Below are 25,759 nucleotides of genomic sequence, written 5' to 3' on the forward strand. Positions count from 1 at the left end.
TCTTCTGCTTGTTGCTGTTCTTAGATTTTTTTTTTTTTTTTTTGTAGTATAAGATTTTTTATGTGTTTTTTTATTTTGAGTTCCAGGCACAGACTTGCACACTGTCTCTCAATCTCTCTCTGTTTCTCTGCCTCTCATTCTCTAGTGGTATTGGAGTTGCTTTTACCTGGTCCCTGGAACCCCAGTCCATAATCAAGTTTTATTTTGGAAGTTTGAGGAATTTACACCATGGGGATAGTTCAAAGATCCAGGAATCCAACCAGGGAGAGTTTGTCTCAGTTTCTGGTTGGGAAGTTGGCCCTGTATCCTCCTGCCTCCCCCAAGCAAATTGCTTCATACTAGGCAGAGCCCCAGCACCAGAAATTGTTTCCCTCTTTTACATGCAGGGTAGAAAGCCCCATTCCAGCCACTGGTTTCCAGCAGAGAGTTTGGCTCTTTTCCCAGTACTATTTACCCAGAACACATTTAATTTCTTCTACTCCACAGAAGTTGAACTCCTAGTAGCTTCTGACTGTTTCCAGATCTAGAATCCAACAGGCCATCAGCTTCAATTCTGATTATTTTATTCTACTTTTCAATTTCTTGAACATGGAGATATCTTTTTTTCATCATTATATGAGGGTGACTTTATTTAACATTTGCTTTTTATATTTTATCTATCATAGTTATGTATTTGAAGTGGGGCAGGGTGAGCTTCAAAGCATATACTTGCAATGTCATTTTCCCAGAGCTGCATTTTATTTTTATTTTGCACGTATTTTACTTTGGCTAAACTATAAACTAAGTGGAAGCAGTGATTGGTCATGATACTCAGTGTTAGTCTTTAATAAGTATGTGCAATACCATGCATTAGGTATTCATTACCAAGTGACCTAGGAAAAATTTGAAAATAATAATGTAATGCCTAATGAAGCTTCAGCAGGAAAATATAAGAAAGCAATGCAATTTAGCATCATTTGGAAGTTATTGTACATAGAGAGGTTGAGCACAGAATTTTATTGCAATTGACCATATATACTAAAAGCAGTATCTCAAGAAACTAGCCATCTTTTTTCTGTACGTACAAATAAAAGTGTCTTCATGCAGTAAAATGAATGTGAAAAATCAAATAATGAGATAAACAAGGAAAAGGAGAGGAGTCAAGATGGCGGCATAGGCAGACTCTGAACTCAGCTCCTCGCATGGACACAGCCAATTTACAACTACTCGTAGAAAAATTACCCCTGAGACAGAACTGAAAACTGGATAAGAGGAACTCCTGCAACAACGGACAATCCTAACTGAGGTAGAAGAGGCAGAGACTCCCTTCTGGAGAGGAAAAACACCGCCTTCACAAGCCGCCAGCGTCACGGCCGCCGGGAGCAGCGCACAGGTACGCAGCCTCCCTGGAGGAGCGGGGCCCTGAGCCGGGGAGTGCCCCCCTGTGGGCATTTTGTGGACCCAGCACAATTGAGACCAGCGGCATAATATCTGACTTTGCCTGCTACTAAAACATTGGGGAGTACCCCCAGAAAACCCGGGTCACAAAGAAACTAAAACCGGCTCTTAAAGGGCCTGTGCACAAACTCAGCTGTTTCAGAAAGCATCCTAAAATCACCAGAAAGAAAGGTGCACAGTGCTTTGGTGAAAAGAGACTCACCTAATAGGCCCTGAGTGCATCTCGGTGAGGGGTGAGACCTCTCCAGGGACTGGGACATTGGTGGCGGCCATTGTTGTGCCCTGGTGTGGGTGTGCTGACACAGACGCCATTGGAGTTCTCCCTGAGGCCTGCTAGCCCAGGGTCTGCCCCACCCGCTAGAGCACTGATTTAATCCAGCACAGCCAAGGCAGGCAGCCCACCCTAGAGACTGGCCCCACCCAACAACAAGCCCTCAGGCAACTTGTGGGCCTGCATAGATTGGTGACTGGATTCTCTGTAGCCTGGCAACTGAGCCAAATTTAGCGGGGCAGGGGTGCGCACAAGGAGAGGGTGGAGAGTGTGGGGTGGTGGCAGAGTGTGTGGGGCTCCTGCCATGGAGAGACTGGGTCCGCTTGGGGAGGTCGGGGGGCACACACGGGGCAGGACTGTGTTGACTGTGTGTGTGGACCTGTGGGCAACAGGGCTTGTCAGCTGCAGAAGACTTGTGCTTCTGAAAGACCCACATAGGGGGTTTGCCCCACTTTCCAAAGCCTGAAACGATTGGGTGCTCCCATGCCTGAGGCCAACTCCACCCAGCTGCAATCCTCAGAGAGCTGAGAAGAGACCTAAAGGTTGGAGGCTTACAGCAATTGTAAGGCCCTGAGCCTAACAACCTGCCACACTGGGGGCCTACTCACTTAAAAGAAATGCTGCAACACAAATGTGGTATTAGAACTTGAAGCCAACTGTGCTGGGGCTCCCCACACCTGACAAAGAGACTGAAGGGCCCACAACAACTCCAAGCAGCTGAGCATTACAACAGATGGCCAGGAGCATAACTGGGCCTCCCTGGGTGCCTACAGGGAGAGCAAACAGGCCACAACAAAGGGCCACACGTAGCCCACATAGGGGTCACCCCTGGAACATTGAGAACCAAAGGAAGCACAGTGGAAGCCTCCTAAGGCATCACTTACATAAGGTCACCTATCCAAGAGCAGGAGATATAGCTGACCTACCTAATACGTAGACACAAGCACAGGGAAAGAGGCAAAATGAGGAGGCAAAAGAATACATTCCAAGTAAGGGAACAGGACAAAACTTCAGAAAAGGAACTAAGTGAAACAGAAATGAGCAACCTACCCAACAGAGAGTTCAAACTAAGAGTGTTAAGGATGCTCACTGATGTGGGGAGAAGAATAGATGAACTCAGTGAGAATGTCAACAAAGAAATGGAAGATGTAAAAAAGGACCAATCAGAAATGAAGAATACAATACTGGAAATGAAAAATTCATTAGAGGGACTCAAAAGCAGAGTAGAGGATGCAGAAGAACGGATCTGCGAGCTGGACGAAAGACTAGAAGAAATTACCCAAGGTGAACAGGTAAAAGAGAAAAGAATTAAAAATATTGAGGACAGTCTAAGGGACCTCTGGGACAACATCAAGTGCACTAACATCCGTGTTATAGGTATCCCAGAAGGAGTAGAGCGAGACAAGGGGGCAGATAATCTATTTCAAGAAATAATAGATGCAAACTTCCCTAACCTAAGGAAGGAAACAGTCAGCCAGGTACAGGAAGCACAGAGAGCCCCAAACAAGATAAACCAAAAGAGGTCCACACCAAGACACATCATAATCAAAATGTCCAGAATTAAAGATTAAGAGAGAATCCTAAAAGCCGCAAGAGAATGTCAAGTTACATACAAAGGAAACCCCATAAGGCTATCAGCTGACTTCTCAGCAGAAACCTTACAGGCTAGAAGAGAATGGCACGATATATTTAAAGTGCTAAAAGGAAAAACCTTACAGCCAAGAATACTCTACCCAGCAAGGTTATCCTTCAAAATGGAAGGAGAGATCAAAAATTTCCCAGACAAGCAAAAATTAAAGGAGTTTGTCACCAAGCAACCAGTGCTACAAGAAATGTTAAAGGGACTGATTTAAGAGGAAACGAGAAGATCACAAATAGGAAAAATTATCTATTTCCACGATAAGAACGTAATGGATACAAATGCACAAAAAAGAGGTTAGATGTGATATCAAAAACATAAAAGGAGGGAGGAGGGGAGTTAAAGAGTACAGCTTTCAGACAGAGGTCAAACTAAAGTGACCATCAATTCTGTATAGAAGAAGAAAGGAACAGAGGACTACTAAAACACAGAGAAAAAAAAAAAGTTAAAAAATGGCAGTAAGTACATACTTATCAATAGCTACTTTAAACGTCAATGGACTAAATGCTCCAATTAAAAGGCATAAGGTGGCTGACTGGATAAAAAAACAAGACCCATATCTATGCTGCATACAAGAGACACACTTCAGACCTAAAGACACTCACAAACTGAAAGTGAAGGGATGGACAAAGATACTCCATGCAAATGGTAATGAAAAGAAAGCTGGGGTAGCAGTACTCATATCAGACAAAATAGACTTTAAAACAAAAACTGTAAAAAGAGACAAAGAAGGGCATTACATAATGATCAAGGGAACAATCCAACAAGAGGATATACACTTGTAAATATCTACGCACCCAATGTAGGTGCACCTAAATATATAAAGCAATTATTAACAGACATAAAAACAGAAATAGACAGTAACACAATAATAGTAGGGGACTTTAACACTCCACTTACACCAATGGATAGATCATCCAAACAGAAGATCAATAGGGAAACATTGGCCTTAAACGACACACTAGAACAGATGGACCTAGTAGATATATACAGAGCATTCCATCGAAAAACCGAGGAATACACGTTCTTTTCAAATGCACATGGAACATTCTCCAGGACTGATCACATATTAGGCCACAAAATAAGTCTCCACAAATTTAAGAAGACTGAAATAATACCAAGCATCTTTTCTGACCACAATGGTATGAAACTAGAAATCAATTATAGGAAGAAAATCAGAAAATCCACAAATACGTGGAGATTAAACAAAATGGTACTGAACAACGACTGGGTTAATGAAGAAATCAAAGAAGAAATCAAAAAATACCTGGAGACAAATGAAAATGAAAATACGACATGGCAGAATTTATGGGACACAGCAAAAGTGGTTCTAAGAGAGATGTTTATAGCGATACAGGCCTATCTCAACAAACAAGAAAAATCTCAAATAAACAATCTAACAATGCACCTAAAGGAACTGGAAAAAGAAGAACAAACCAAGCCCAAAATCATTAGAAGAAGGGAAATCATAAAAATCAGAGCAGAAATAAATGAAATAGAGACCAAAAAAACAATAGAAAAAATTAATAAAACCAAGAGCTGGTTCTTTGAAAAGATCAACAAAATTGACAAACTTTTAGCTAGACTCACCAAGAATAAAAGAGAGAAGGCACAAATAAGTAAAAAACAGAAATGAAAGAGGAGAAATTACAACAGACACCTCAGAAATACAAAAGATTATAAGAGAATACTATGAAAAGCTATATGCCAACCAATTCGACAATCTGGAAGAAATGGATAAATTCTTAGAATCATACAACCTTCCAAAACTGGATCAAGAAGAAGTAGAGAATTTGAATAGACCAATCACCAGTAAGGAGATCAAAACAGTAATCACAAACCTCCCCAAAAATAAAAGTCCAGGACCAGACGGCTTCCCTGGTGAATTCTACCAAACATTCAAAGAAGACTTAATACCTATCCTTCTCAAACTCTTCCAAAAAGTTGAGGAGGGGGGGAAGCTCCCTAACTCATTCTATGAAGCCGACATTACCCTGATACCAAAACCAGACAAGGACAACACAAAAAAAGAAAATTACAGGCCAATATCACTGATGAACATCGATGCAAAAATCCTCAACAAAATACTAGCAAATCGCATACAACAAATACGTTAAAAAGATTATTAACCATGATCAAGTGGGATTTATTCCAGGGATGCAGGGATGGTTTAACATTCGCAAATCAATCAACGTGATACACTACATTAATAAAATGAAGAATAAAAATCACATGATCATCTCAATAGATGCAGAGAAAGCATTTGACAAGATACAGCATTCATTTATGATAAAAACTCTGAAGAAAATGGGTATAGAAGGAAAGTACCTCAACATAATAAAGAACATATATGAGAAACCCACAGCTAATATCATCCTCAATGGTGAAAAACTGAAAGCTATCCCTCTAAGAACAGGAACCAGACAAGGATGCCCACTCTCACCACTCCTATTTAACATAGTACTGGAAGTCCTAGCCAGAGCAATCAGGCAAGAGAAAGAAATAAAACGGATCCAAATTGGAAAGGAAGAAGTGAAACTGTCACTATTTGCAGATGACATGATTTTATATAGAGAAAACCCTAAAAAATCCACCAGAAAACTTTTAGAAGTAATAAACGAATACGGTAAAGTTGCAGGATACAAAATCAACATACAAAAATCAGTTGCATTTCTATACACGAACAACGAAGTAGCAGAAAGAGAAATTAAGAATACCATCCCATTTACAACTGCAACAAAAAGAATAAAATACCTAGGAATAAACTTAACCAAAGAGGTGAAAGATCTGTACACCGAAAACTATAAAACATTTCTGAAAGAAATTGAAGAAGACACAAAGAAATGGAAAGATATTCCGTGCTCTTGGATTGGAAGAATTAACATAGTTAAGATGTCCATACTTCCTAAAGCCATCTACAGATTCAATGCAATCCCTATCAAAGTTCCAACAACACTTTTCACAGAAATGGAACAAAGAATCCTAAAATTTATATGGAACAACAAAAGACCCCGAATAGGTAATGGAATCCTGAGAAAAAAGAACAAAGCTGGAGGTATCACACTCTCTGATTTCAAAATATACTACAAAGCTATAGTAACCAAAACAGCATGGTACTGGCACAAAACAGACACACAGATCAACGTAGTAGAATCAAAAGCCCAGAAATAAACCCACATATCTATGGACAGCTAATCTTTGACAAAGGAGCCAAGAACATACAATGGGGAAAAGGAAGTCTCTTCAACAAATGGTGTTGGAAAAACTGGATAGCAACATGCAAAAAAATGAAAGTAGACCCTTACCTTACACCATACACAAAAATTAACTCCAAATGGATTAAAGACTTGAATGTAAGACTTGTAACTGTGAAACTTCTAGAGGAAAACATAGGCAGTATGCTCTTCGACATCGGTCTTAGAAACATCTTTTCAAACACCATGTCTGACGGGGCAAGAGAAACAGTAGAAAAAATAAACAAATGGGACTACATCAAACTAAAAAGCTTCTGCACAGCAAAGGAAACCATCAACAAAACGAAAAGACAACCTAACAATTGGGAGAAGATATTTGCAAACCATACATCTGATAAGGGCTTTAGCTCCAAAATATATAAAGAACTCATGCATCTCAACAACAAAAAAACTACCAATCCAATTAAAAATTGGGCAAAAGACCTGAACAGACATTTCTCCAAAGAAGATATACAGATGGCCAACAGACACGTGAAAAGATGTTCAAAATCACTAACTATCAGGGAAATGCAAATCAAAACTACAATGAGATATCACCTCACGCCCCTCAGAATGACTATAATTAACAAGACAGGAAACAACATGTGTTGGAGAGGATGTGGAGAGAAGGGAACTCTCATACACTGCCGGTGGGAGTGCAAACTAGTGCAGCCACTATGGAAAACAGTATGGAGATTCCTCAAAAAATCAAGAATAGAACTACCATATGATCCAGCTATTCCACTGCTGGGTATTTATCCAAAGAACTTGAAAACATCAATGCATAAAGATACATGCACCCCTGTGTTCATTGCAGCATTATTCACAATAGCCAAGACTTGGGAGCAACCTAAGTGCCCATCAAGGGACGAATGGATAAAGAAGATATGGTATATATACACAATGGATTACTACTCAGCCATAGGAAACGATGAAATCCAGGCATTTGTGACAACATGGATGGACATTGAGGGTATAATGCAAAGTGAAATAAGTCAGAGGGAGAAGGTCAAATACTGTATGATTTCCTTCATTAAGTAGTAGATAATAACAACAATAAACAAACACATAGGGACAGAGATTGGATTGGTGGTTACCAGAGGGGAAGGGGGGAGGGAGGAGTGTGAAAGGGATAATTCGGTACATGTGTGAGGTGAGGGATTGTAATTAGTATTTTGGTGGTGAACATGATGTAATCTATGCAGAAATAGAAGTATAATGATGTACACCTGAAATTTTTACAATGTTATAAACCAATGTTACTGCAATAAACAAAAAATTAAAAAAATAAAAAATAAAAAAAAAAACAAAAGAGAAAAAAAAGAAAAGGAGAAATAATAGATAGCGATTAAAAGACTTCACCTTTGGACATCAGGAACTAGGCTTTTTAGTTAAGCTGACTCTAAGAAACCCCTGTAATCATCATTCGTTGATAGATGTTAAATAATGTAGCATTTTTTGGCCTATTATATGTCCAGCCTTCTATTAAGTGCTTTATCTATAAGCAATCATTTAAATCTCAAAGCAACTTTTTGACATTGATGTCACTCTAAAATGAAACCCTGAGGGTTTGAGTGATCTGTGCACGATCACACAACTCTAGCGCAGAACAATATTGGAATCTGCCTTTGTTTTCAAAAGTCATGCTTCTAATCACTAAAAGTAAAAACACTGAAATGCAGAATTCTTTGTATAATAAATTTTCCCCACCTAGGAAAAATCAGAAGGACAATGTTCTCATAATTCACTTATTTGTTCCATCATTTAACAGGTAGTTGTTGATTTCTTCCCTGCCCTGTGCCATATACTATGCTGGATGCTGGAGATAAGAGTGAGCCGGAGAGATATAGTATTTTACCTTACACAGATGTGGAGAAAAGCAATTCAATAATTATAGGAATACCATATCAAGAATTAAGAATAACCTAAGGTTTCATATAGGTTATTTTTAACATACAACATGTAAAACAAGTTAAACTTTTGAAATTTATCTGAACAGTCTCTAAAATTTATTATTTTACCAAAAACTATAGGCTTCATTTAAACTAGCTTATATTCATTAATTTTTATAAACTGAGAGAGGCTACTACCACCTCTCTCAGTATGTTGAAGGAAATGTGTTATTTTTCTGGGACATTAATGAAAACTATGGTGAAATAAGCATAATGTGCTCATAATAACAAAAATTAATCATTTTCAGAAGCATATAAAATTAAAAATTTACTGATTTAGTATCAAGCATCTACAACTCTCTCCTTCTTCTCAAGGATCAATTTCTTCCTGGTAACAGTTGGAAGTGGTTTATTTAATTTCCTTCCTGTTTGGTCCCCAGGAAACCTTTGCACTTGACTCTGATGCTTGATGTTGTGGCAGGGCCCCCTCACTGCTTGCCTTGCTGCTGGTTTCTACTGTACCCCCCTCACATGTCTTCTTGACTCACGCAGTGGGGGAGTTGGTGTCATGATGTGTCAGGCCACATTTCTCATTACTGCCCTCCTATTTATTCTCCACATCACCTCTCATGTCCACAGGAGTGGATCAGCCTTTAGGTAACTCAAGGGAATAATAACTTAGGAAGGTAAAACGTACAGCTGATGTGAAATGTCTGTTCCTATAGTTCCAGTGGGAATGCACCTAGTAATTAAAGCCACAGAGAGGAACTTGGTCTCTTACAATTATACCCCATTTTCTAATCTGGCTTCCTTGAACTCAAGTTTGTACATCCCACTGTGAAAGATGCCTCTTCCTTCATATTTCCATGTTTCAGATCTCTACCCACAATTTAATCATTTTAATCCTTTTTTATAAGAATTTAGTTTTGACTAGGACCCTTTCCCCTCCCTCCAGTAGTACATTTCCCCATATTTAAGTCATTAAGTCCAGACCAGACGTCAGAAAATGTCAGCCTGTGGACTAGAAACAACTTGTAACTGTGTTTTGTGGGTAAACACAATGGTTAGAAATGTTTTTGAATTCATTGCCAAATAATTAAATTTTGGAGATTTTATAGAAAAAGTAACATTCTTAGCTTCTGTTGATAAGTTGAAAAATTTAGAAACCCAGGCTCCAATTTCTACATGAAAACAATTAGCAGATATTGTGGAGTGGCTGCACCCCTCAGAGGAAGAGTGCAATCTTTGGTTTGTCATAGAACTGCTGTTCTCTATTGATTATACCCTGCCTATTTTCTTTATTTTTGCTACCTGCTGCTCCCTAAAAGCATATGAGTTTTTGTTCCTTGGTTGGAGAAATGTCCCAGGTGTCTCAGATGGATAATCGAGACCCTAGCCAGCCCATGATTGTGATGAACTCTGCAAGTCCAACCCACACCAAAATCTACCCACCAGCCAGAGGAGTAATTTTGTCTATTTTCCTTATTTCTGAAATGACATTTCCCATATGTTAATGAAATATGGGAACAGTCTCATATGTACCACCTTCACCATTTTTCATATGTCTATGTAACACTTGTACATTTTTTTTTACTTAAGGAATCAGTCAGTCAGGTATTTTTTCAGGAAAATCAAGGACATTTTAGGCATTTTGAGAGGAAGAAGCCCTAGGGAGTCAAAATTGAGACTTATACAGTGGGAAGGCCTAGAGAAATGAAAGTCAGGAAGACTGCTTTCAAGAAATCTAGGAGTACAGGAATCACGAGGAAGCTAGAACTGATGGCTGGACTATCTACAAGGGGGGATTCTCGGAAACATTTAGTAACTCCCCAGGCTGCTGTAAACTTATTCCTATAGCCCAGACTGCAAATGCTGTCAGAATACAATGTCTTCTCCTTCTTTGCCTTACAAAGTTTGCATGATTGCTTCTCATAATTGGATCTGAACCAGTTATCTGCAGGCAAGGGAATCTGGGAAATGTTGTTCTCCAGCTTTCCTCCTCTGCAGTATAGGGAATTGCCTGTAAGGGTAGTAATAGGACTGAGTATCAATGACTATCTGGCACAAAGGGGTTTGCTTTTAAAAGAAATCTGGTGGTTGAGGAAGACAAACAAAGGAAAATAGATAGAAGATCCCCAGATAAAAGTATGAGAGCCATTATTAGCCAATGAAGACTAGAAGGTCTACACAAGGTCTGGGCTGGTAACCCAGGTTGCAGGAGTCTGACAATAGGAATGATGGAGGGACCTGGGGTGTCTGTCAATTTGCCTGAAATAAGGGACACCATCATTGGAGAGAAAGATTGGACCACAGTTAGGGGTACTAAGGGATGGAAAATTGAAGTTACAGCATCAAAAATTGACTGGGAATATGAGGATGAGGGATTGTGGGTAGGGTTGGGCTGCAACACAGGAAGGATTTGTGGGGTTGAGAGAAAGGACAAGCTCTAGAAGGAAGAAGAGAGTTATGGGCTGAGAGGGTATGGAGGCCAGGGGAGTGACAGGGCTGGAGCTTTCTTATGGTTGCAGTAGTTTAGGGAGGGGGCACAAAGGCAGTGTAGGGTGAGCTTTGACATCTACAAGAGACTACAGGACAGCAAAGATTAAGTGAGGATTGCTAAAAGCTGACCCAGAGCTGGGAACTGGGGACAGATTGGAGGAGCAGCCTTGTAAAGTGAGCAGGTCTCCAAATGAACAGAGAGAAAGGGATAAGTGGGCAGAGAAAAGTGTGTGTGTAGCACGAGTTTCCACCAGACCATTCTGTGCATGTTGTTTCCTGAGACTAGATGGTCAATGCCATGGGTTCAATCAGTGTTCACTGAGTGTGAACTAGACGTACAGTCCCTGTCACACCTAAGTTCTTCTGCACACCATGAGTAATACATGCCATGCATTCAGGGAAAGACTTGCCTAGGGAGTAATGGTAGAACCAAGAAATACTCACGCGCGTGCACACACACACACACACACACACACACAGACATACACCCCTCCCAAAGACAAACACTCGTTCTCAGAGATAGTACAATTTGAACCCAGAAAGAATAAGAGAAATATTTTTTTAACTGCCTCACAATGTGCAAGGCTCCTCTTTCTGGCGCCATACTTCATTTTGGCAGTCAGGTCAGAAGAGTGTCAGTTCCTTTCCTTTATCAATGAGTTCAGAGTGAACCTTTCAGGGCTGTCCGTAATAAGAAAGGAGCTGAAAACTAAGGGGTTGTTTGTCCACTCTCTCAGCTACAAAAAGGAGGGGCCAGAATTTTGACATTGCTCTTCATACGGGTTAAATTGAAATCTGACTCAGGATTCTCATTTTCCTTACTTCCTGTCTGGTGGGCAGGGGACGTGGGAGAGAAAAGGGATATTTGTAATCTACTTATTCTTTTGGTTACATTAGATTAGAGCAATAATTCAAAAGTGTGTTATAGAACCAGGATCATTTAAATAAATATATGTGGTATATCTGATAGTTGATTTCTAATTTACATGCATCAAACAATTACTAGTGTTCTATATGCGACTGCACATAAATTACCTCATGTAGTCCATTCATTTTTTTTCAGCGAGCAGTGATTGAATGTACTATGTTCCAGGAATGTGCTAGGGGCTGAGGTTACAAAAACATGTCAGATGTAGTGTTTGCCCTCAAGGAATATTTTAATAAGGGAAATAGGCATGTAACTAATGATTATAGTGACATAAGTGCCATGATTTGAGTATTATATAGAAGATATTGAATTACAGAAAAGAAGTATCTAAATAAGAGGAGAGGTTTAAGAAAATTTTCGTGAAGAGATGAAATATTTCAGTTATACATAATAAATGAAAGGAATAATGGGAAAGGTATAGGGCAAAAGTTCACAAATTTATTAAGTAATTAGAGGGATTAATGACCATTGAGGAAATTAAGGACTGCTCTTATTTATCAATAAATTATGAAGTAACTGTATTTTATTTGATATGGATTTAGTTAAACTTGATTATTAAAAAATGATGTATTTAGTTTTTGTGGCAAGAATATTAATTGTCCCTGAATGTACATTGTTTTTTTCCTTGGTAAGGGAACCCCAACTTTTAGATAGGCACATGACACCTAGCGTAAAGCTTGCAACTAAGACCGGCCTGTGATTAGCTTGTGGCCCATGGGATATAAACAGAAGAAATGACCTTAAAGAACAGCAAGATGTCCTTCTCCACCTCTTCCCCCTTTCAGGTGGCAGGCATATAGACATGGTGGCCAGAGCTGGAGAAGCTTTCTTGGACAATGCAGTGAAAATTTCAAGCTGAGATTAGCAGAGAAAAACACAGGAGCCCAGGTCCCTGACCCCACAGAAGACCACCTTACCTTTGAATGAGCTATTTTGAACTTCCTTTATTGGAGAGATAAATAAATATGTATATTGGAGTTTTTCTATTACTTGGGGCCAAAAAATTATAATGCATACAATTTTATTCTTACTCATTTTAAAATATCATTTGTAAATAAACAACAAAGAAAAATCAAGGAGAATAACCCTTAACATTTATAGACCACGTCCCATGGGCTAACACTTTACCAGGGTATATGTATCTCATCTAAGTCTCCCTACATCCTACAAAGTAAGCACTACTATTACCTGCTCCCATTTACAGGAGACAAGGCTCAAGGTCACAGAGTTAGTGAGGAGCAGAGTCAGGATTTGAACCAGCCAGTTTAAATCAAATGTCTGGTTCTTCCTGTCTAGGATGTTCTGCCTCCCTAACTAGATACAAATTTAGAAGAAAGACATTCATTTTTCCCTATAAATCATAAATATCAAATTACAAAATTTGATAAATTTATGCAGTTTCCAAGATATATTCTCTATATTTGTCATTAAGCATGTAAAACGTAATATATTTCAAAAACTAAGGCATATGAAAATAATGAATTTTATATATATGTTATAGCAATTATGTACATAAAATAAAAATAGAAAGAGACAAAATCTAATAGCAGACATAAACAGAGACATAAATATAAATTAAACAATGATTTAAAAAATTTCTTTTTAAGTGGCCAGATGTCCAATTTCATATAATTCTATCATTTCTGTAGAATTTTCTCTACTGATTTAAGACTTCTCTTATTATTAAGTTAGCAATCAATAAGAGTGGGAACTTTTTCCTGCAAAACATAGGTAGTCATATAATTTCTTAGAGGAATGGACCTTAGAGAAAACTTTACCAAATCTCTTTAATTTATTGATAAAGAAACTATTGCCCAGAGAATTGAGAAAACTACACATTGTAGCAAGTTAATTATAGTTAGAATTGGAGTTAGATTTAGTTCTCCTAATGATCAATGTAGTAATAGTTCCACTAAATCCCATGCATGAAGAGCCTCTTCTACTCCTGTTTGACGGAAAAGTAGGCAACATGTTTAAGTGTGGCCAGGTAACATCTCCAAAGCAAAGTAGAGGATTAAAGGTCACTGTATGGAATGAGGGTTCTAAGTGATAGTTCATTGTACTCAGTGTATCAGCTGGTCCAGGGTTCTTAACCTGAAGATAGCTATTGTAGGTAAATGAACCACTTGAAATTGCATTGCTAAATGTTTACATGTACATTTTTCTGATGAATGAGCCCACAGTTTTTATTAGATCTTCCCAGTGGTCAGTGATCTGAAAAGATTGCGAGCCAGTGCCCTCTTCACATGCCCTGACTCTCCTCGGAAGCAGTGCTCCTTCTCACTGCCTAATGCAGTGCTCTACCCTTACCAAGTTTTTTCTGGAGGATAGATGTGGATTTTAAGGAATCATGTCATAATTTGGAAAGAGAGACATGATCCAGGGGAAGAGAAACAAGAATGCCCATAGTTGCCCCAGGATAATTGTCCAAGTCAGTAAAACAGTAAAAAATGATGTTTTGTAGATGGCTTGGATAAAGCAGTTGAGATGAGGAGGCAGTAGCTGTGAAGATACTGTGTGGCCTGGCTCGTATAGGCAATCCCAAGAATGGGGCAGTAAGAGGACTGTGCCTTGAATCCCTTCCTTCCTTAACCTTTATTTAGCAAAGCAAAGTAAACTGGCTTTTAAATATCATATTCTTTACGGGGCTGGCCCCGTGGCCAAGCGGTTAAAGTTCCATGTGCTCTGCTTCAGTGGCCCGTGTTCACGGACGTGGACCTTCACCACTCATCGGCCATGCTGTGGTGGCGTCCCACATATAACATAGAGGAAGATTGGCACAGATGTTAGCTCAGGGCTAATCTCCTTCAAGCAAAAAAAAGAGGAAGACTGGCAACAGATGTTAGCTCAGGCGAATCTTCCTCAGCAAAAAAAATTAATTAATTAATTAATAATGACTAAATAAATAAATATCACTTCCTTTACGAAAATCCATTGAGAAGCTCATCTGATTTCATAGGTATACCACATGAGCTTATTCTTCAGGTATAGTGATGGCTTTGGAGCTGGCTGAAAGTTACAGATGAAATAATTGTTCCTGAGACTGTCAAAAACACCGGTCATGCCACACATCTCACACTCTTAACTAAGAACAAATCAGCACAGTTAGGGGCCTTCATCTAAAAAGAGTTTCAGTATAAAGTAAACATGGCGAATGAATGCCCCTCCTTTCCTTGGAGAGGTCACATTCAAGGTTCACTGGCAATGAAAGATGGGAAGGCCTGGCCGGAGCCCACCTGCTAAGAGTTAAACAGAGGGCTGCAGTCTCTTGTGCAATCAATGTCTAGTCTCTAATGGGAGGCCCTGAATTCATTACCAGTAACTCTGACGTGCTCATAAGCCATTTTTTAATTTGTGTTAATTTGGTCATCATAGAATTGCTCTAACTTAAAAATAACAACCTCCCAAAATGCGAGAAAATTCTCAAGCAAAATAGATGCATGCATTGCTTTGGGTAATCAAGTTTACCAATCACGTTTTATTGTGCTTTTCTCAGCATGGTGCTTAGCAGCTAAAGCCCCACCACGTGTCGCAACAATAAAGTTATTGCTTATTGACCAGATCAAGTTGACAACCAACGAACGCTGCCATGATTTATTTCAGGCTGGATTACGATCCTCTCCTTGGTGAACTATCAATGTGTGTCTGGTAAGTAGGGTTCAATAATGTTCAGGGTAGCAAACTCATGGAGAAACAACCCTCAGAAATAAACAACAGCCACCACCACAAAACAAACAAAAACAGGGAAGAAAGCCTATGTGCGGAGAAATAGCCTCCAGAAACAATAAACTAATTGTGCAAGTACACATTTTCCACAACGGCAGAAATACCTACACTCTTTTCTGAAGGCATGAATAATTCTAGACGACACCATGTTTTTTATTAAAACCTAACCTTACGAGTAACACTGGACTATTCTTAGGGATGGATGGGCATTCATCACCCGTCTCTTTGATGGAAGGTGTTGATACATTTTTGGTGGTAGCTTAGCTACATTGTTCTTTAACTTCTTCAGAAGTTTTAGATGAAGACCATTTGAACTTTGTGATTTATGGCCACTTAATTTCTCATATTTTTTCAATCAGGTCTTTGTTTTGATTTCTCTGACAGTTCTTCACCTTCCTTCTCTGTACAAAGTAACTCCAGGGTAGATGCTGCTTCATCATCCTGGAGGAAAGGCCGGGCACAAAGCACCCATTCAATTCGTTTGCCTTCTTTGCAATCTCCGTGGATTGTTTCATTCCCAATGTGATAGTCTAATAGACCAGATCAATCTTTAGTGGATTTTGCATTTCTGATACACTTATTTCAAGGGGATTGTTTTCTTGTGCATTTGGTGATGACTTTGATTTTTTTTTTGCTTTAAACATTAGCCCTAAAAGTGAGTATTATAGGCTTTTATCACTTGTCTTTCATCCTTCCCAAACCAAAACTTCTTGCCTTCATTTATTTTACTTTTCTCAGTGTTCATGAATCTCTAATACTGCATCCTCAAGCAAGTTCTATGCTGTTTCTGCGGATTTTAATTTCCTACCTTTTCTCCTTGGAACCTTTCGGGCTAATCTTCTTTTTTTCTTAAACTTTTCTTTTGAAAATTTGAGTATCCATATATGTTCCTTGCATATCACGTTCTCTGAAAATGTCAAACTTGGTTATGCCATTGCTACTGCTAATTTTTAATTTCTCATCTTTTACTCTCAGACCAATGAGTCAGAAGTGACAGAAGCTATACCGACACTCTGTAAGTACCCAAATACTGTTTTTATTTTTTTTAAAAAAAGAAATCTTTATTATCCAACAGTGAGACAAACTTCATGACTTAGATTTTTAACAATGTACAAATCTCAATATTGGTTATATCACCTCTTAAAATGTGCCACTTGAGTCAAAGTTGCGAGAATAACAAGTTTCCCCCTCTATCAACCCTGCACCACCTCTCCCCCGCCCGCCTTGCTCTGCATAACAGGCCTCTGCTGTAATGGAAAGCTTATGTCCTATATTTCAATATGATAAATCAATCACAATGAAACATAGCTTTCTTATTAACATATGCCAATCACTCTTGGGTAATCTACCAACACTTATGTATAGTAATCATAGTTTATCCTTCTGTATATAAATAAAACAATGTGTCTCTCTCATTTTCCTAATCATTTCAATATAACGCCTAGTGGCAGACAAACCAAACTGAGCAGAGGTGAACCTATCTTACTCCTTCCAGATTGAATACATCTAACCAAATAGTTTTGTATTCCCATAGATTTTCTTTTGCAAGAAACCATGGAAGAGCCGCTGAATTCCTAGTATAACTGAATAAACACAAATCTTGCAGCAAAATCTAAAAACGACTTTGTAAAAAAACAAAAAAATCATAAATCCAATACATACTTTGCTGTTACTAGGGAAATCTTCTCTAAACTTGGATCTCAGAACCCCTTGTAATCATCTATTTCTCTTACACAGATCGTTCAAATCTCCAGATCCCTTGCAAACCTCGTTAACAATACTTCCCAAGTGCCCACAGTGTACAGAAAGCACACCTGGCTTTGTATTTATCTGGTAATATTTGCACCTAAATTCAGATTCAGAGCATCCCATTCTTGGAAGAAACTCAGGCCTTTTATCAAACAGACAGTTTAAATAAACGTTATGGGTTGAGCTGTGTCCCCCCAAAATTCATAAGTTGAAGTCCTAATGCCTGGTACTTTAAAATGTGGCCTTCTTTGGAATTGCAATTGCTGCAGATGTAATTAGTTAAGATGAGGTCATACTAGAGTTCGCCCCTAATCCAACATGACTGATATCCTTATAAAAAGGGGAAATTTGGACACTGAGTCATGCACATAGGGAGAGTATCGTGTCAGGACTGGAGTTATGCTGTCACAAGCCAAGCAACTACCAAAAGCTAGGAGAGAGGCCTGGAACACATCCTTCCTCAGTGCCTTCAGAGGGAACATGGCCCTGCTGACATCTTGATCTCTGATTTCTAACCTCCAGAATTGTGAGACTGCGAAAATAAATTTCTGTTTTTTAAGCTACTCAGTTTGTGATACTTCATCATGGCCTTCCCAGCAAATTAATGCACAAAATTCAGTATGGTTCATCAACGTCAAAAAATAAATCAGGTAAATGTGGTTGGTAGGTAAAGAGAAATTTATAGGAAGATTTTGAAGGATTGTAATTTTTAAATTGAAGTGTGAAGTTTTCCCTAATTTTTAGGTAAATAATCAGTTTGCTCCTCGGTATCCCCATAGCATTTATTACACATCTAAGTTAATAGCGCTTCATCACACTATTATGATCACTTGTCTGCAGATCTATCTCTCTCTTGAACCTGAGATCTGAGAGGGCTAGGACCACGTACAGCTTCTTCATTTTAGAACCCAATGATGATACATGACACATAGTACATGGTCATAAAAACGTCTTCAAAAAATGATGAAACTAGATTTGCCACAATATTTTATAATTTTAACCAGATTGTTCTGTTAAGTAAAGTTTTCACTCAAAACAGTTATTGGTCCTTAATCAAGACATATGAAACAGTTCAACAGACTGGAATCTGACCATATTTTTTCTCAATGCCGTAACTAAAAAGGAGATGCACCGTCTTTTTTAAAGGGTCCTTAGAGATCAAATGATGATAAAAACTGACGATATTTTAGGGAGACCAAACAATCTCTCTGATGATAAAGTGGACTGAAAAGTAGTAGTAAAAAGACAGAAAACAGTCCTTGGCCTCCAAACTAGATTTCTATTTGTAGATTTGTTGTCTGTTTCTCAGAACCTAGTATTAAGAGAAGGTATAAAAATCTTGCCATGTGTTAACCTCTATTCTAGGCCCAGATTGTCCTGCCTGACCAAGGATGGAAGTGTGCAAGCTGAAACACACATCTTAATGTGAACCAGACTTGGTGAGGGATTCACCACTGTATCCTGCCAGGTATTCAAGCCTTCCAGATACTCTGCTGTCTTTTGATGATCTACCTATAAATTCTTTCAGTCTCTGAGGCTGAGCCCAAGTCTCTCCTCCCTCTCCTCCTCCCTCTGACCTCACTGTGTCTCATCTGGATCATGCAGTCTGACACAGGCTACTATGGTTTAGTCTCACTTTCATTTTGCTGCATCTGTTTCACTATATAACCCTGATTTCTGTGTTTCTAAGCACAGCCTGGTAACTTGACCCCTGTTCCTGATAGATAATTCAGTTTTATTTTTCTGACTCTGGATCTTAACCTACCTCTAGTTATCCAAGACACAGCCGTTCGCCATCAGTGTAGAAGCACAGATTCCTGATCTCTGTCCCCAGGCCCTTTATTTCATCCAGGAAGGTATGTTCCCCAGTTAACTGTGCTAGCCACATGAACTACTATTGGCAGGTTCCTATATATCAACCAAGTGGGAAGAAATAAAGCATTTATAAACACAGTATTTCTCAATCTCATTAGTTTATAACATATTGGGTATATTCATACAATAGAGATGAATAAGTCGTTGCACAGAAACTATTTCTTGTAATTCTTAGCGATTTTCAGCAATTTTCTATAGGATTTAAGTTATTTAGAAAAATTTGCATATTTTGCTTTCACTGTCATTACTTTCCATCATCTCAAAAATATTTGATATAGCTACAATGGAGATGAGAAGGAAGGACTCTAGATTAAATGCAATTTAGACTTGTACTTTGTTGGGCTACTTAAATATTTTTGAAGTGTATTTGTTGATGGTGATCATTTTATAAGGTACTTAAATGTTGAATCACTATGTTGTACACCTGAAACTAACATAATATATAGTGTAGTATGTCAATTGTACTTCAATTTAAAAAAATAATCATAAAGTGTATTTGTTGTTAAGATGTAGGCTAGTATATTTTCTATCCTACCTCCCTCCACTTAAAAACAAAACCAAAAATTGTGAATTTCCAACTGATCTTGGGAAAAAACCAAAAGATCTGGCAACATTATGTTTACATTCTCACATGGCTGAAATTCAGCTCTGGTGTGGTTTTTAGTATGCCACAGTCCTCACCACTCCTTATTATTCCTACCAAGTTCGTTTCACTGTCAGAGACAGCTGTTGACTCTTGTATAAATTTAAATAGCCTATAATAAGCATGATATTTTGATGTACCATGCAAATTTTTATGCCCGAAATGCTACATCCTATTGAAAAAATTTTTTTTCAATGGTAGAATTGTGCTTATTGTCAGGTGTAACTTCCATGTGAATTGACCTGCTCAGCACAGTTACATATGTCCCAGGTTGTAGGCTTTCCTAAAGTGCAGAACTTTGAGCATATGGATATAGGCTTTTTGTGCAATAAAGAAAACCATCAATTACATTATATTGTTTCGTACCAAAAATGATTTGATCTTTTTAAGGATATTTATTACAAAGAAAAGCAGGCTGAGTGTCCTCTGATAGAAATGAGGCTTAAAATGAAAACCTCAAGTGTCTGTGACTTACTGGCTTGAAACCATTGGTAGAAAATATTTCAGATCTGATCCACTTCACTTTTCTGGATCTGATTTCTAGCTTTTCCACTTACTCTGTGTAGGTGCAGACGAATCTCAATCTCTGTAGACCTCAATCTCTTAACTTGTCACGTTATCTCTCAAGTTCCATATATGATCTCTAAAGACTCACTGAGGTCTTTAAAAAACTTCAGTGAGTCTCCATAATTAGAACATTAGAAATTCTTGGCCGTAACTCAAATATTTACAATAGACCTATTTTGTAAAAGAGTTGAAAATTGTTGAATCCATTGTTGTTTCATAGGTGGAATATTGAATTATTTTTTATAATAACTATATATTCATCAGAAAATGTTCAACTTCCACTTGGAATTTCACCGTAGAATCCTTATTCCAGTTATCTAAAGTTTTAAATTTATTAAAGTGCAGTACAGCTGTCTGACACCTCACTTATATGTGAATCTAAAAAAAAAAGTCAAGCCCACAGAAATGGAGAGCAGAAAAGCAGTTGTCAGAGGCTGGGGGAAATGAGGTGAGGTTGGTTAAAGGTTATAGACTTTCAGTTATAAGATGAATAAGGTCTGAGGATCTAACATACAACATGATGACTATAGTTGATAACACTATTGTATAATTGAAACTTGCAAAGAGAGTAGAACATAAATCTTCTCATCAAAAATAAAAGGGGGGGAGATAAATACGTGAGTTGATGGACATGTTAATGAACCCAATGGGGAGAATCCTTTCACAACGTATATCTATATCAAATCATCACATTGTACTCTTTAAATATCTTACAATTTTATCAGTCAGTTACACCTCAATAAAGCTGGAAAAAAAAAAAAATCCCCTTCCCACCTTAGGTAATTGAAGTCTGAAAGGAAAACTTATCTCTACCAAGATGGACAATCTGCACCTCTTCCTGTGACCCTAACTTTGCTGATTGCACCACATCTTCCCCAAATGATAAACTAGGATCTTGGAGTTAGTTTAGCATCCCCTCCCTCACTGACCCTAAGACACCAGACCAGTAATGAAATTTGTATATTACTTATATCTGGTCCTGCCCAACCTTCTGCAGTCTCCTAACCAGCCGTCTGTCCAAGCCTTGCCCCCTTAAAACTCTGCCACAGTGTCTTCAGAGTAGTATTTCTGCAACATGTGTTTAATTATTTCTTTTTCCTTCATGAAATCATTGTTCTCTTTCTCATCAGCAGTGTGAAAGCAGTATATCATCATTGCCAAAAGCACAGGACTTGGTGAAGGTGGCAAGCCAAGGCTTCTATTGCTGCTCTGACAAATGATAGTAGGTAGCCCCAGGCAGCAGCTGCATATGCCTGAAAGGTAGGGTCTATTTGGAATATCATTTTGGGGAAAAGACTATGTACCTTATAGAAGTCACCACAGAAGGCAAAATTAAAACCTACTGATGGATATAATTGGAATATGTATTTTCAATGCAATGCACTGAAGAATCCTCACGCAAGCAACCTCAAAATGAAATTTAATGTTTTATGAAAAATGATTTCTCCATCTCTTAAGTGTATTGAAGTACAGAAAAAATTACCACAAATTAAAAAAGGAAATTCAAATATTTGATAAGAAAGAAGAGAAGTTGCATGAAGAAATAGTGAAGGATATTTCCAGTCTGAGATTTTCAGATTCTGTGGATTGAATTTAATTGAATTGACTCAAATTAAATTCTAGTTCAAGTATATTTTATACGTGAATTTCAGGACTATTTTCATTTATAGAATCAAAGTTCGGTTTACTGAATGTTAAACTTCTTTATCATACAAGTATACATTATAATATAGTTCTTTTGAGCATAAAATTATTATATTTAGAGATGTGTGAGTATGTTTAACTCTATGCTGGGTGTTATGAGAAAATTTGTATACATTTTGGGGGAATATATTCATTCACAGACACACACACACATATGCAACAGGATTTGTGATAATTCTGCCCAAATATGTGTTGCTCTGTTTTCTTCCATTGTCCCCAAATACTGACAAATTCAAAGGATCATTTTCTGCTTTGAAATGGATAGATTATTTATCAGAATTGAACTATTTATCTTAAAGTTTCTGTGGTTTAGATATCATTTATAAAAGAGTTCTATTTTGAAATAATATTTTTTTCTGAATATATTTTAACCAATCCATTTTTTGCCCTTGAGAGATTTTTTGCAAGTAATTCCTTTGTTTCTTTTAAGCCTGGATGTAAAGAGATAAATTACTGCAAACTCTGATGGCCTTTTTAATGATGTGGATACCTGTCTATGGGATTAAGTTGAGACCACCAACCAATTTCCTATGAGCCATCAAGCAACATCATGTGTTAACAATTTTTGGTCTCTTTTTATCTGGTTTAGATTCAAAATGGTAACCTAGAGGTGAAAGGTCTGATTTAAAAAAAACCAACTCCCCTGAGCCAACCAACCTTTTTAATTTTCTGAATTTAACTTAATTATGTCATTTGAGTTTAATGGAATTATCAACATGTTCACCTTCATTTCAAAATAACACTTCCCCTGTTCAGAATAGAATCAATCTTTTAATGTTTACCTAGGTTATAAACAGGATCTAGTGTTATGTTTAATGTTCTTTATTATTTGATTTAGGAATGAAGGTACGTTTTAGGATTTAATGAGGGTAATATCTTTTTTCAGGGTAAAATACCATTTTATTATGTTCTCTTGGAGTTTCTATATGATATTTGCTCACTGGTTACATATTTATTTCATTTCAGTGTTACTTTTTGATCTGAGCTTTATTATATTTTTATTTTAGTAACTTATTTATAAAATGAAGCGAATTTTTAGCATTAAATAGTTGAATGTATTGACTATTGTATCTTCTAATCCATATAAACACACAATTAGTCTAAAGTGAACAGTGCTTTATTCTAAACCTTCATAAATGAGTAACTTTTTGAACTTTGATTCTAAAAAGTGAAGATCAGTTTATGACTGTATTACTGGTTTCATACTTCACATATTACTGGTGTTTTGTGAAGGCTCATTGGCTCCAGTTTAACTTTATGACTTTTAGTCACTTTTTGTGTCACATTTTGTTTCTTGTAGTTGCCTTCTTTTACCATTTTAAAATTTATTTGTTCAAAAACTGAGAACTGTGATGCACTTCTGGTGGGAGCGCAAACTGGTACAGGCACTATGGAAAACAGTATGGAGATTCCTCAAAAAATTAAGAATAGAACGACCATACGATTCAGTTATTCCCCTGCTGGATATTTGTTCAAAGAACAAGAAAACAAGACTGCATAAAGATACGTGTTCCCCTATGTTCATTGCAGCGTTATTCACAATATCCAAGACTTGGAAGCAAACTAGGTGCCCATCAAGGGATGAATGGATAAAGAAGATGTGGTATCTATACACAACGGAATACTACTCAGCCGTAAGAAAAGATGAAATCCGGCCTTGTGATAACATGGATGGACCTTGAGGCTATTATACTAAGCGAAATAGGTCAGAGGGAGAAAGTCAAATATCATATGATCTCACTCATAAGTAGAAAATAAAAACAACAACAAACAATCACACAGAAACAGAGACTGGATTGGTACCTACCAGGGGGAAGGGGTGGGTGGGAGAGGTGATTAGGCACATGTGTGTGGTGATGGATTGCAATTAGTCTTTGGGTGGTAGTCTACACAGAAGTCAAAATATAATGATGTACATCTGAAATTTATATAATGTTATAAACCAATGTTACTGCAATAAAAAAAAAGAGTGCTCAATAAATATTTGTTAAATGAATAAGTGAAAAAACAAAACAAAAATATATTGGTGAGGATACTATTAAACTGATAAGCCTCTAAACAAGGACATGCATGACCACTTCATCCTTGAATAAATATATTGTGAACTGAAATAAACATTTGTATTTTAATAATAAAAAAATTATAATCAACTATGATCAATTGTGATCATTCTCTTCTCTCTATTGATGATGAAGGTGATCTTTATAGACTTGAAGCTTTAAAATATTTATATTTTGTTGTATTTTTTCTCTTCAAGAAATCCTTTAACACCCCATGTTGTATTTATAATTTTGTCTTTTATTTTCCTTAAAGAAGAATCTCAAGGTTGTTTAGGCTTCAGCCTTGATAAGACTTGGATCTCCTCCTTTGTTCAAAGTAATATTATTGAAAGAAATATTTAAAACCCACCCAGACTTGCTAGGCATTTCTATAGTCATAGACATCTTCCACTCTGTGTCTGGGCCAGATATCTCTTGAGACCTAGGTTTATGCTCTAAAATTTACTACATACTTTTATAGATTTGTCTGATTAAATCATTAGGCCCTAAATTAAAGATATATATTTGCAAGAGGTAATATTTCAGAATATTCTAGAGATCTTCTAAAAAGTAGTTTCAATATTGTAAATAAAAATATTTTTTAAGATTTAATTTCAGTTGCTGAGTATTATTATCAATATTTGATTCAACAAATTAATCTGAGACAAGAAATTTCCTCCCTTATCAGAGCCAAATTTTACTTTGAATTTATTTACAAGATTTAGAGACACTAATCTCCTTTAAAGAGTTCAAGTCAGCAGGCATCTTTTGTCCTACTTGATCAGATATTCAAAAATTGGCAGATTCACCACTACTTCAGACAAGCCTTCAAATTGCAGAGAAATAAGAATATGGAAATATGTAGATATTAATTAAGTTGTTTTCTGTGGAATAATTATTTTAAATTTATGGAATATTTTTAAGTGCTGTGAATTGCGTAAAAGATGCATACTTCATAGAGGCTTTAGCATCTTGGCTTCCAACTGGTATAAATTTAAAAACTTACTTACCCATCCAATTTATTGACCATATTAAATTGGTAATTTAATTTTCTTTTATGCATGTTTTGAATTGCTTTTATTTTTTCTTAGCACCTATATTACATTTCTCAAATTCAAATATGAAAAATAATTATAATACTAAATACTTCCGTTGTACCTAATATGTCATTCTCTCTTTCCAGCTCTTAATGCTTTAATCTTTCAACAACACTATTATTTAAGTACCAATATTATAATCATTTTACAGTTGAAAAGAATAAAGCAACATGGCTTGCTCAAGGTCATGTACACAGTAAGCTGCAGAGCAAAGAATTTTTACACAGGCAATATATTTCTGGAATCTATGCCCTTAACCAACTTCACATACTCAAAAATACTTATTTTTCAAGAAAGCTTCATTCCAAATTCTATTTTCATATATATATATTCAAATTCATATATTCACATTCATATTCATATACATATTCAAAATGCCATTTTCTAATCCTCAACTCTTGATAAATAGTTAAAAATATTAGTTTTAGAGCCAGATTCCAATTTGGAAAAAATCCATTCC

At 37.2% G+C, this 25,759-nt stretch overlaps 1 protein-coding gene across 1 annotated transcript in view; it reads right to left on the minus strand.

The window, feature by feature from the left end:
- SEMA3A (semaphorin 3A) overlaps positions 1 to 1,795 on the minus strand; it is a 533,676-nt gene extending 531,881 nt beyond the window's left edge. The window contains exon 1 of the mRNA XM_058524659.1: positions 1,640 to 1,795. The gene's annotated coding sequence lies outside the window, so the exon portion shown is untranslated. The remainder of the gene's footprint in view (positions 1 to 1,639) is intronic.
- Positions 1,796 to 25,759: the final 23,964 nt, after the last annotated feature.

The sequence above is a fragment of the Diceros bicornis genome, chromosome 3 (genome assembly GCF_020826845.1).
Source record: "Diceros bicornis minor isolate mBicDic1 chromosome 3, mDicBic1.mat.cur, whole genome shotgun sequence".
NCBI lineage: Eukaryota > Metazoa > Chordata > Mammalia > Perissodactyla > Rhinocerotidae > Diceros > Diceros bicornis.